Source organism: Coloeus monedula, assembly GCF_965178545.1.
Source record: "Coloeus monedula genome assembly, chromosome: 2".
Classification (NCBI taxonomy): domain Eukaryota; kingdom Metazoa; phylum Chordata; class Aves; order Passeriformes; family Corvidae; genus Coloeus; species Coloeus monedula.
Window position 1 is genome coordinate 9,476,075 of NC_138782.1, and position 14,017 is coordinate 9,490,091.

Below are 14,017 nucleotides of genomic sequence, written 5' to 3' on the forward strand. Positions count from 1 at the left end.
TGCTTATCAAAGACATTCATCAGTATTGCTGCAAATTTATATATATTTCATAAAATTGCCAGTGATGAGCGAGGGTGGTTTTTTTTCCCAGAGAAAATATTTTCATGGAATAAAAAAATTATATATTTCTACAGAAAAATAAACTGCCTAGTATTGCCACCTGATAGTTACAGTTTGGAGGACATAAAACTTTTCAGAGGTTCTTTTATTTTTTGCTCTCAGCTGTTTATAGTTCTTCAGGGGTACCCTGATCTGTAAGTAAATAGAGAAGAAGAAAGGACTGCATTCACATTTTGGAGGAGATTTCATTACATGATGATTGCTCTGCCCCTTTTTGCTGCAAAGGCTAGACAAGGCAGAACACTGAGTGGGAAACTGGATAGCACTGGGGCATTTTAAACTTGTCTTCTTCACTCATTGTGGTACTGAGGAAGATCACAAAAGTCACCCAGAAATTTGAAGTGGATTCTCATGTTTCATACTATCTGGTTTTAAAATGTTGCACTATTGGATGAAATTAATTTCTGAAACCTATAGAATTCTGTTACCATGGTATATTTAGCATTGATGTTGGAGATCTTGCTGGCATGTGGGTTCTAAATCAGGTGCAATTGTTTGCCCAACATCTGTGCCAGTGTGCTCATTGTCAGATGCAGAGATGCCAGTGCAGTTTTATCAGCATAACTTATTTTACTTCACCTGACTGAAACAAGCCATCCTGCCTTAAGCATTTCATGTCAGTGGAAGTGTATAAGTGTATCTATACTGAGTAATTCCCTACCTATCATGGATCTGAAATTTTAAGTACAGATGGAATTTTGCTCAATGTTCTGTTTCTTTTGTCCATGTAAGGGCCTTGTGAAGTTCCACATTGCTTCACATTTCAGGGATAGATGTTGCTTCAGGACTATGAATTCAGCTAATTCAGCTTATTTTCTAACAAGTTTCTCAATTTTTAAAATTTTCTTTTTCATTCAAAACCACTCAAAATATTTGAGATCCACAAAAACATAGTCTTCAGATATTAAATAAAAATGTTAAAACATGAGCAATGTTTTGATTAGGTCTCTTTAAAATTTGAAGGACAAAACTGGCTGTTACCCAGGGTAGATCAATTAATCCCACATATATTGCTGTTTTATTTTAAAATAAATAAAAAAGAAAGCCCTAACTTAAAACTGGCTGACATAAAAAAAATCAAAAATCAAAAAATATCCTAAGTCTCAGCATCAAGTGCTTCTCTGTAGCATATCTTTGTGGCTGTAAGGTAATTTCCTGCGTTCCAGATGACTCAGTATTCATTATCACCCAAGATGACCATCTACTTTGGGTAATTCCATGTGAGCAGAAATCACTGAGGTCATGCTGCTGTGTTGTCCCCTCTGACTTGGCCCCCCTGGTCTGGGCTAAAAGGTAACTAACACATGTTCGGCTCAGTTCCTGTGCTCTTGTAGATGTTAAGACAATAATAACAATATTGGTCTGAGTATGTCCACATGACAGTGCAGAAATGCCCAAGCTGGCTGTAAATGAACCATTGTGGATACTGGACACAGTCAAGATGAGACAGCAGAGAACACCACAAGGACTAATTTACCCTGCTTTTTGGCAGTGGTAGCTCCATATGGGCTAATTTATCCTGCCAGAAAGCAGGCTCATTTATGGTTAGCTCATTTACAGCTAGTCTAAGTACTAGAATTTGCAATGTAGACATATATTCTATTAAGGTGACAAGTATGTGATTGCTTTAAATAAAAATATGGAGTTTGGGATTTTGAAGGTACCTAAGGGCTTCCCTTGAAGGTGGTTTAAGAAGTTGCCACCTCCAACTATCTGTTTTGCAACTTCTGCTGGAGATGATATTCCCCATGAATCAGCACATGGAATCACGTGCCCAGCTAAGAGCCTCACATGTTTACAGCACAATATTTTAGCTTAAATCACTGAAGAGGATGTGCTTGCATTTAGAGTCTTACTCTAAATGATGAACTGAATCAGAGCACTTGTATCTCTTGGTGTGGCAGAAGCAGGCAGCTTGGGTGATAACGCTCCATATTTCTCCTTCTACAGAGCCCAAAGAGACCTGGGTGCCAGGGCCCATGGAAATGTCTTTCTGCTTTACAGCGGCATTAGTGGTTGAGCACCTCGTTCTCCTCATATCCTGTCAAAAATATTTGTCTTTTAAGGTTGTGGCACTATCTAGTCTCCTACTTTAAAGTCTGATCCTGATAAAGAAAGCAAAGCACAAACCCACATTTCCAGATGGGAACCAGTGAGATTTCTCAGGTGCTTAAATCAAAACATATTTTAAAATTAAAATCTGCTTATTCAAGTTATATCGCCTTTAACTTCAGGGAAGTTAATATATGTGAACACTCCTGGTACAAAGGGATACTGGCACGTAGAGAAGGATTTTGCATTTATGAAAGCAAATGAGTACCAGTAGCCATTCTTCCTTCTATAGCTGCACTCATGCATGATGAGCTCCAGGTTTGTCTCTTGCTTCCCTTCTCTTGAGGCTGCCCAGCTATGATCTAGTGTGCTGACCTTACTAGCCAACTAATGGCTTTCATGCTGCCGAATCCCATCAGGAACTTCATGTCTCTTGTGGTAGTCTTCATCCATGGCTAACTTGTATTATCATTGGCACGCTTAAAATTGTGATGTTATGTTTCAAATATTTTTAAAGCTGAAACACACAAGCTCCTCTATTTCTCTTCTGCCTTGTAGGATTATTTTAGCTCTATGCATGCAAAACCTCATATTACGCAAGAAATTAATCATATCAGGGTAAAGTAGCTACTGAAAAATTGCCAAGCACCATAAACATTGGTCAAAATGCAGGCCAACCATTTGCACAGCAAGTAATTGAAGCTAGAGGTTCACTGGAGCGATGCGTAACTTTTCATTTTGAATTAGAAAGCTTTTCAAACATAAAATGATATCTGAGAAGACTGCACTACCTAAAAGGTTTCGGTAAACACTGAAAAAAAAAGTGTTAAAATATGCTGGAGAGATCAATCATGCTTTGTGGTTACTTGCTCCACGTAGTTTCACACACATTCTCTGATAAACAATGTCCCACACACTCTGCCCAGACCCATTATTTTCTTCAGCACCAAAGCGTCAAGGGCCAGATCCTCATTTGGTTTAAGTCAGCAGAGCTCTGCTGAGGTTGACTGCTTGCCATTGATTTATGCCAGCTGAAGATCTGGCTTGAAGAGTGACAAAAATATAATTTTATGTTTTATTTATGGGTGTAAAACAATAGTCCTAAAGGGAGCAGATGTTCCATGTCAAGGGAGGAGGTTTATTAAATGCAATTCCAGACACAAAAGCTAATCTCTGTGGTCAGGGAAGGCATGAGGCCTGTTTTACATGATGAACTTTAATTGAAATCTTGCTCTTTTGTGTTCATTTATTTCTTCTATTTGGGAGCTGACAAGCATCATTTAAATTACTTACCAGCTGCCAGACACCTTAAAAAACAATAGATAGTTGTCTTAGACACCTGGAGAAGGTTAGACAGTCTTCATTTGTTTTCCCAGTACCTGCTGAAATGGTATTAATTTGGTATCACATATTTTTAATTAAGTGGTCACTTCACTAAAGAAATTTCCATCTGTTTCAGATGGAGCTGTGGGGAGAAAGATCGCTCGGTTTTATGGAGGGTTTTGCAATTGCAAAACGTCTTTTTTTTTCCAATTTGGAATTAAAACCAAAGGATTTTGAAATCATCTCAAAAAGAGAAGGGAGTGTCTGCCTCTAAGTCTCAGGCCCCAAACCTCTTATTGTCCCCAGCACCAAAGCTATTCCCTTTGTGGATGATCATCCCTCTGTAGGGCCTAGAGCAGGAGTTCCTTGGCTGCCAAAAACTGAAGTTAGGGAGCTGAAAGAAAATCAGTGGCAAAAGCCTGCTTGCAGGAATGTCACAGTTTTTGAAGCAGTCCTCATCATGTTTTCTTTCAGTGAGCCAACATTTTTGGCTACCATGCCACTGTGCCACCCTAAAAAGGAGAGACCATTCAGTGATGTGCCTTTTCCTTGGGTTTAAATGCCACAGAAATGTACCATGGTGAGATCTGAGCTCTTTAGAGGCACACAGCAATACTCAGCTGAGCAGTGCTGATTCACACCAGATAAAGTTTGGACCAAAATGTATAAGGATGAGATTTTCTCCCTGACCTTCTGTGTTCCTTCCCACACCCTCACAGTCAAGTACAGTACATGGACAGCTGGAGAACAAGCTGTACTTATCAGAGGCCAACAGTAACATGTAAACTGGAGCTTCAGAAAAGAGGATAAGTAGAGGAAAATTGGAAGTGAATATTCTTGTATTCTATTAAAAGAGAGGAACAAAAGTAAAGATTGAGGAAGGCTGTGTATGGAAAACAAAATGGAGAGGGAGCTCACTCCAGTGTGTCAACTTGGGTGGAAATCCCAAATTTAATGTGTTATTTTGTTCTGAATCAGGCTACGCATAACAAGTTTGAAATTGTCTATGAACCAAAAATAGAAAAAAAGAAACCTAAGGCTAAGCTGACAATGGGATGCAGGGAATGCTGAAACATTTCATTCATGTTTCAGCATAATTTTTGTTAATTCATGTTAGAAATCTGGTGCATCTTCATTGTAACACTTTTCAACACAAACAGCAGCAACAACCACAACTTTCCATTCTATAAACATCAAAGGAGGAGCTTCCAAGGTTATAAAAATGCCTAATATTTTTTAGCCTCCCTGGATAAGAAGTTAACGGAATAAGTTTTTCACAACAGATTTATTTTGTTTGACATAACATTTGTTTCCTTTCAAAGCCACTCTGAATAACATTTCCAGTTGCACATTTCCAAAGGCATGACTCACTTCATGGGAAGGAATATGTCTATGGTAAATGTATTCTACAGCCACACTGGGCCTTCTAGACTCCCTTGTAAGCCTCCCAGTAGAGAAACAGGCCCTTTAGGACATAGTCTCACCTGTTTTAAACCTCTGCTTTAGGATGATGTAAATAAGAGTCTGGAACTGTCTTTTTTCCCTTATCACCAAAAAGTAGCATAGGGTGACTAAGGATCAACTTAGTTTCACTTAAATATTCTTGTCCCTGGGGATAGTTGCTGTAGTATATTGTGGTAAAGAGGTCACATTCACAGATACCATATGCAAGCGAGAGAAAGGTTTACGCATTGGAGGGAAGTCACAGAAGAATAATAAAAGGCTCCAAAAATACAAAGGGCTTAGTTAGAAGGATGTATGAAAGTGCCTAAATGTACACAAATGCAAAGTGCAGGACAAATACGTTATATGCTTAATCATCACTTCAAATGTGAAAACAAACTGAGGGACAATAAAAATGAAGACTTTCCAGGGAAAGAAAATAGAGGGTGTGTTGTGATAAAGGGGAAAATAATTTTCTTATCAGATGAAGTTTAGTCTGGGGACCAGTTTTCAGGAGAAGCAGTAGCCTCAGAATTTGAGTCATTTCATACCAGAGCTTGGAAATGGACAATAGAGATTACTCCTGTCTGGGAAAGGAATGAAAAAGAGGGTCTACTGATCTCATCCAGCCCTCACTTCATTCAGCAGGAATCTTTTCCACTGACCAAAGTGGGATTTGGATCAGACCCTTTTTTACCTACCATATTGTTGTTTGTCTGAGAAGACTTAGGAAAAGGCATGAACTAGAGCCCAAGTATGACTCCAAGAATGGCTTTTTTGGGCTGCTGTAAGGAAAAAGGCAAGTTGCAGAATATTATGAAGCAGGCAGCTGGCAAATCAGATGGACTGTTTTACAGCTGCAAGCTGACTCAATCTCTAAAATGTCTTTATGGAATTAAATGACATTAAACTCGGTGTTGGTAATTCCCTTAAAACTGTAAGCAAACACTTCTCGAACAGAAGATCTAAGGGCAGCGTCATTGCTTGGCAACTTTTGCTTTTGCCACAGCAGGGCTTTGCTATCCAGTGTACTTAATTTTTACACCCAATATTTGAAAGAGGTTTTGCTATGGTTAACAAAATATAGCTACATTTTATATCTGATTCAAAAGAAAACAATAATAATAGAAGCAGGGTAACATTTTTGTGTATGCCTGAGTGATTCCCTTTGCCTATTTTGAACCTACCTAACGGCAAACCTCACTTCATTCTACGCTGCTCTAATTAATTTGACAGGACTGGAAACTTGCTCTTCCTGTTCACACTTATTATTCATCTCTTCAGAATGCCCTGTAGGGAGTATGAAGCACAACAAAGCAGTATTTACCAAATCCCTCAATGCTAAATACACCTTTTAAGCTGACTCTGCACAATGCCAGCAGTGAGAAGATCTGACTAAAGGGCAGCCAAAGAAAAACAACATTTTCCAGAGCATCGTCTCTTTACACATGGCTAGCAGGTCTCAGGCAAGGAAACTGTCTTTTTGCCCCACTTCAGACTTTACAGTAGGCTCTGGGGACCCCAGCTTAGTCCTACTGTATCTGAAAGCTTTGCCGTAGCCAAAGCAAATGACAGAGTGATCATACTCAATAAGCTCTGATGTTAGTTCACAAGAGCCACTGAGTAATTTCATACAGGCATATCTTCTAACCTTTCATCACCCAAATTAGAAACATCATAACACAACATAAAACACATCTGAAAAATCCATCGGAGACAGGAACTCAGAAAAATGCAAGTAGAAATAAGCGTTTTGAGATTTAGATGTTTTGAGAAAACACTGAAATTGAATGTTAGGTTTCCTTTTTTAAAATTCTCACTGCAGAAAGGGACCTTCTACAAACACACAAGGTGATTAAGGAATTCAAAAAGTGAAACATGCTTATTTGCACACACTGGGGAAGTAACTCAGACATTTCATATTTTAAAAGTGAAAGATCAATGAAAGAGATTTTCAGCAGCAAGTTACCAGTTGGGTCCTCAAATCTAATCATGAGCTCCTTTTGCACCTTTATGCCTCTGTAAATCTCACTTTACATGAAGCTAAAGGTTAAGTTATCAGAGTACCTGAGAAAATTTCTACATGGCATAGGGCAGCATTGTGCACAAATACCCACATCTGCCCTAAATTAACTAACTCAAGCACCAAAAGGGACAGAATCACTGTAGCAGAGCAGTTTTTCCAGCTTTCCACTCTTAACCTCCAGATATTTCTTTGTGTGGCAGAGTTAGATGCCACAGTAAGCAAGTCACTGTTTTTAATGGGGACTTACTTTCAAAGACGTGTGGAGAAGCAGATAGGCATTCAGTGGGATTTTCAAGGCACAAGTTAAAAAGCAAACTAACTGCACTCACATGCTTTTGAAAATTAAACACTTTAAACTCCTGGAAAAATCAAATTCCTGATCTGCTTCTCAAAAATTTATGTTGAGTCATTTTTCCTAGTTCCTGAACCTTCTCATTCATATTTAATGGAAAAGCATGGACACAATCACACACAGGCTTCCTTATTCCCTTTAGTCTTAGCTTTTCTTCATTTATCCACTTGTTCACCTATGGAAAATTTAAACACTATTCCTTTCACAGTCACAGAATTCTTACACTGATGTTACACTGTTCATCTTTAGGCAAAGCTTAATGAAGACAAACAGGAGACTCCCGTCAGTTCAGCTTGGTTTTGGATCAGATCCTAATAGAGAGGAGTTGGGCTCATTGAATTGTACATAGAATAACAGCTCAACTCCTTCAGGCATAACTCCTCTCTGAATTGTTGTAGAGGAAAGCCCACTCTAAGCAGATTGAATCTGGAATAAAACCTTGGATAATTGGGAGTAGAATGGGTCCATTGACTTCAAGAGGAACTACTGCATGAATAAAAGGTGGGCTGGCATCGGCTTTTGCTGTGTTACATATAAAAGATGGTTCTTGAAAGTAATTAATCCTTGAAAAGATCAGCTGACCCATCTCATTGTTAGCAATACATTTTTAATTATTCATTTTAGTCAAGCATCATTTGAACACAAGTCAATTTGCAATTTCATTAAAGTACAGAAAAGGCCTGGGGTCTATTCCCAGTAAAAAGGAAAAAAATCTCTGGCAAAATTTCATAAAAGATGTTAATCCTCTAATTAATTTTATGTATCAAGCAAGAATTAATATGTCCTGCTATTTAAGCAGAAGTCATCTTGCCAAGAAATGCATTTTGTCATACCTTCCCCTCCAGGAAAACCTCTTTACAAGCTTTGTGGCAAAACACCCTGGCAACTAATGACTAGCTTTGAAGCAACATTCACAGACCATTTGCTTTGATGACATTTGGAGCTTTTTTCTCCCCCCCCCTACTCATTCCAAAGTCTATTGTAAGTGTAGTGCTCTCACTGCACTGCTTTTGAAAACTAATCAATAAAGTAAGATTTGTCAGGTTGCATCTGAGGAGTATCACATCTTTTAACTCCCTTCTTGGTTGAGCTGCTGTACACATTTTTAAACTAAACCTTATGAACAGATTTGAGTATGTTATACATACTATATTCACAGGCACACAAGTGTGACGCCTTTCTTTTTCTCTCTTCTATTAACTTCAAAAGCTTAAAACTTCTGCCAGTTAACCTTCCGTAAAACTGACATTATATGGTCATCATACATAATCAAGTGATGGATTGCATGCCAAGAAGTCACAAAGAGCAAATGTTTACCCTTGTTATAACTATGACAATTACAATATTGCAAAAATGGAAAAAAAAAAAATTACTTCATTCCATGCTAAAGGACTCCAAAGAAAACATATCCATGTTAGTAAATACTGAAACAAATTTTGAATAGCTCACCAGCATCAGCATGAATCCTAGAGTGAGGCAATCTGTACTCACAGAAATGGACTGAGATCAAAATATGGGCCACAGAGTTTCATCTTTATTCTAACTTTTGACTTTTCTTAATCAATGCTAAAATCTTTAGGTCTGATTTCTCGTTTCAATGGCTTTGTGTTATGTGTCTCAACCGTACCTCATCTAATTTAATAAGATGCAAGCTAAGGAAGTACTTAAGTTACTTATCAAGGGTTTCAGATGACACATTATTATTGTACTCAAAAGTCAATATTTGCTAATCATGTTAGTAGAGGAACTGATCCAGGGCTACAATCCTTGAATTGCAAAGGCATTTAAGATTAATTAAACCTGTCTTCTCCTCACTCGACACATACACACATAGCACAACACCCTCACCCCTACCTCTCTTCTGAAATGGACAAGTCAGCATGTCTGTAAGGAAAACCTGTCTAGTCCACAGCTTTAGGATGAAAACCTCTTAATGTTCTCAGCTTTCTGCCTCCACTGTTGGGCTGGTCATTTGGAGTCTGACTTCAGGCACCAGGGTAGGTCATGTTCAGCATGTTGGGGTTGTGCCCTTTCTCTTTGACATCAGTATGACATCAAACCAGGCCGTTGTATTCTACCTGGGATCTTTGCACAAGACTGTGGTTGAAATTAGGGGAGAGCTGATTTGCATGCTGAGCAAAACCAGAGCCAATCTGGCAGTGTGACACAGGCTGAAAAAGCCTGACTGCTCATCTTGTTTCAGTTGGGATTGTTCATCTAACAGTCTCACACGTTAAAGGTACTGAAGTGCTGAGCAGGTCTTATTCCACACAGTGGCAGAAGAGCAGTGAGTTTATGCTGTACTATTCATTCTAATTTTCATTTTATCATACATAATGGGAACAGTTAAAAACTGATCTATGTCTTTCTTTCTCTCTTTCAAAGCCGTTGTTGAATTTGGTGTGTATAACATGAAAAGATTTAGCACATTTCCTAGGGCTAGGTGCAGTGTAAGCAGGTGATGTGCAAGCTTCCACATGCAGACTTGCCAGTGCACGGTCAGGCTGGATTTGCAACCCTTCTGCCACGGCAGCCTCAGTCTCCTCTGCGTGTACCATCAGCTTCTCAGAGGCCATGTCAGTGTCTGGACATGCACATTTGATTAGCGATGTGGTGACTTCCTAATAGGATCATATATTTATTCAGAACCTGGCTTAGAAGCAGGTACAGATCTGCCTTGAAGCAGGAATATCTTAGTGGCTGAAATGTGGCTTACCTGCTACCCAGCATATATTACTGTAGTTTGTGTATTATTGTGGTTTTCTCTTGCCACTTTAAGCAATTATTATATTGGTCTAAACAGAGTGGATTAAATGTTTATATGGGAATAAGAGAGCAGAGTGGAGAATTTTCAATCAGACACATTAGGAGAGATTCTGATCTATGTAAAACTTGGGCAAACCAGAAGGATGGGTCTATCTGTACCGGATTAACCCAGATTTACACTTGTAAATGGGATAGTAGTGTTGGCAGCCACAGGTCTGAATCACCAGAGTCACTTGTAAAATTGGTGTGTTGCAAAGACTTATAAAGTTGGAAGTGTTCACTGTTATCAGGAGATTGAACTGATATTGTGTATTAAATCATACAATGACTGCATGGGGTTTGATAAAGGCATGTAGAACATCAACACACACACTAAGAAAAGTAACTGTTTTGAGCACTGTGGTATCCAGCCCGCATACATTTCAGATCAGCACAGTATTAAGTCTAATACTCAGATGCACATTTTGCGAAATCAAAATGACATATTCTGTTTAATATTCCAATTAGTGTTAAAATGTTAATCTGAATGTGCTAATAGTGGCTGTCACGTAAGTCTAGCATCTGAAAGCCTCTCAGCAGTAATGCCCTATCCTCAGGTCATTTCTTTTTCATATTAATTCAATAAAAAATACAAGACAATTTACTCTTTAAAGTGGTTCCTCCTCCCTCTTTTTTAATTAAACATTATTTTATGCATGTCTTTTAACTTGCTAATTTATTCATTTAGACCTGCCACACACAGGCTGAGTTACTAATTTCTTTTATTTATTTATTTGTCTTTAGATCAATCATGGTGCCATTTTTAGTGTGCTTTGGAAGTATTCAAAATCTCACCTTTTTGTATGTATGTGTAGCTATTTGTCTCAGTAAATTGTTAGTGAATATCACACTTACCTTTACTGGTCTATGCAAACTCAATTTGATAATCTTAACTCATCTTCCAGTGGAGCACATATCCATGTCACAAATGTCACCTTTGAAACTGGCACTAATTGACATTCATGTTGGAATTCTCAATGGAATGGCCACAGACACAAGGTGAAAATTTGGCTCTGTTGAAGGCAACAGGAGTTTTGTCATTGACTTTAATAGGGTCAGGACTTCTTCCAGAGACTTAACTGCCTCTCATACAGATGTTCAGACTGGGCTGGGAGCTTCAAATCCTCTGTGTTTGCTCATGACTAATAAAATGTGGTTTTCTGATAACCTTTGTCCTCCCTCTGCCAGGATCTAGTCCTTTTTTTTAAAGGAGAGAGTGAATAAGATAGGATCTCCTGCTTCCTCTTGCACTGTCTTCCACAAATCCCAGGTCCCTTCCTTCTCTTTATACTTGATATAATATCTCTCCAGGCCCAGTGCAAGTTCTCTGTCTTCTGTTATCTCTTGATTCTTCAATTCTTGTGTCTTTTTAACCACTCTGTTTTCCTAGAGACTCTACCTTCAAGGATGCTCTTGCTCTTGAAGAAATTAAATTCCTTTAATTCAGTCTATCTTTCTAACAACCCACTGATTTCCTCGTGTCTGCCTCCACTTTCTCAGAAGCTGTTGTTTCTTGCCATTACTAAGAAGCTTCTCAGTCTCTGATAAGAGAAGCTACATTTCTCCAGCTCCTGTACTTGGCTTCATCTGAAGGCAGTCTTTGTCCTTTTCTTTACTGATCCTTCCCTCCCAACACTTGGCTTCTGTAATTTGCTCTCATTTCCGATTTGCTTTGGATATGCACCTTCACTGACAGCTTTATTTTTTTGTGTCTCCCTTTGCCACTTGCTCTCTCCATTGCCTCACAGAGGTATCCATGTCAGAATCCTTGATGCACTTGCCTTCTACAACAGCCCTCCTCCTCTGCGCATCTGCACTTTCACAGTAATTTGTTTCTGTACATCCTGCTGTCACTTACATAATGGCTTGACTTCCTAAGGTTAGTTATTTACCACTTCTTCCTGATTTTCAGATCCTCATCTCCTCTATCAGTCCTGTTGCACTTGCTGTTTCCTGACTTGTCTTCTAGACCATCTTTTCTCTTATCTTGCTGCTCCTTCTGTCATTGTCTTCTCTGTCATGGTGGCAATCATGATTTTTTTCATCAACACAAGCTAAAAATGTTATGATCGTCTCTGTTCTTGATGGATGATGTCAGCAAGATCTCCCCACTTCCTTTCCTTCCATCTAAAATACTGCTTGCCAATACTGCCTTGTCTCCACCAACCAGCACCTTCCTTGATTCTCTACTGCCTGCTATAAGAAATGCAAGCCATTAAAAAACTGTGAAATCTATTGCTTGAGGTTCTGCTGCCATTTATATTCCATTCAATTTAGCTGACTGCTTCTCCCATTCTTCTCTTTTACAGGTTTCCTCTGTCCCCTTTTTCCTGTCTGTGCTTTCTGCTGTGTTGCTCCGTAGACGAGGAAGCATTTTTTTGTTGTCGTCCCCGAGCAACTTTTTCTTTTGCTTCCGGAAATCTTTCATTAAAACTCATCTCTCAACTTTGAACTGTGCCTTTCAGTCAACTAGAGGCTTTAATGCACTGGAAGATAAAAACTGTGATACTTGCCAGGGGCCCATTACTGCAATCTCTTCTCATGCCCAGGCATAGCCCCAGTGAAGTCAGTCAGTGTTGCACACATTACCTGGAGATGCTAGAGAAGTGGCCCTCAGTGTGCTACAATACATTGCTGTTAAGAATGTAGAATAGTCACTATACTGAGAAATGAAATAATTGTATATCTCATATAGCCAAAAAAAAAAAAAAAAAAAAAGCAAAAGCAAATGGTGAATACTTTGAAGCCTGGAGCAAAGCTGAAAGCTGCAAGTTCTACAACTGCTCTTATCTTGCATTGAAACACACTGGCTACTGTTTTGAAAGTTTTCCATTAAAAGTTGGGACAGGAGTTCTTGGTACACCAAATTACTAGTTCTGACTTAGAAAGCATTGCTACCCAGAATTTTTACTGGGTGAATTTTTATGACTAAGGCTATGTAGGAGTTAGAATGAGGTTATCTCAGTTTTATAGAGCAGGGTGAGTTTTTATTTTATTCTGCAAAGTTTCCCCCGCCAACCTAAAAGGAGTGCTGGAGGAGTGCGACAACTGAACTCCCTATGACAGAAATAACAAAATACTGCAGTGTATGGACCATTAAGTGACATATCAGAAATATTCCCTCTGATACAGGAAGAGTATGATGCCACACAGTATGATGCAAAATATTTAATTCTTTAGTGTCATGATCTAGAGGCTCTGTAGACCTTGACTCAAGAGTCCAGATGTGCTGCAGACAAGTGAGTAATTTTCCAGTTTATACAGGGCTGCCCTTGGTATTACGAACTTCAGACCAACATATTCTGTGTTCTGCAAATGAGTCTCTTTTTGTGTCAGGACAATGATACAGTTTGGACAAAGTCTAGAGCTGAAGGTTTTAAGCAGTGAGTTACAGAAAAATAAATGGAAGAATCCGGAATTCAATGGAATTGAATTCAGATCCACATGCCACAACCTTTATGGTAATTAAAACTCCTCCAGTACAGGAAATCAGATTAAATTAAATGCTTTGAGCCACTGTATGACCTCTGTATTCCGCCTTCCTTGTAGTGCAATCTCTACATTATGCTGAACCATTTTTCTTTACAGAGTGTGATAGGAAAGGTTTTCATTTGGGAACACTTCAGTTCTGAGCTAGATTTGACCTCTGACTCGGAGTTCAATGCTTCTCTGCAGTCTAGAAATCTGAAGGTGACCACCATCCCTTCACTGTGGCTCTGTGGCACAAAATCTTGTCTTCTCCTCTCCCACACCTGTCTGTGCGCTAACAGCAGGATCAGCTGGCTGTCCCTTGGCAGCCAGGCCTAGTCCTGCTCTCTCCATCACAAAATTGATTTGAATATGTTTTACATGATTTACATGATTTAGTTCAAGTGCCCAAGATTAGCTCAGTTGGT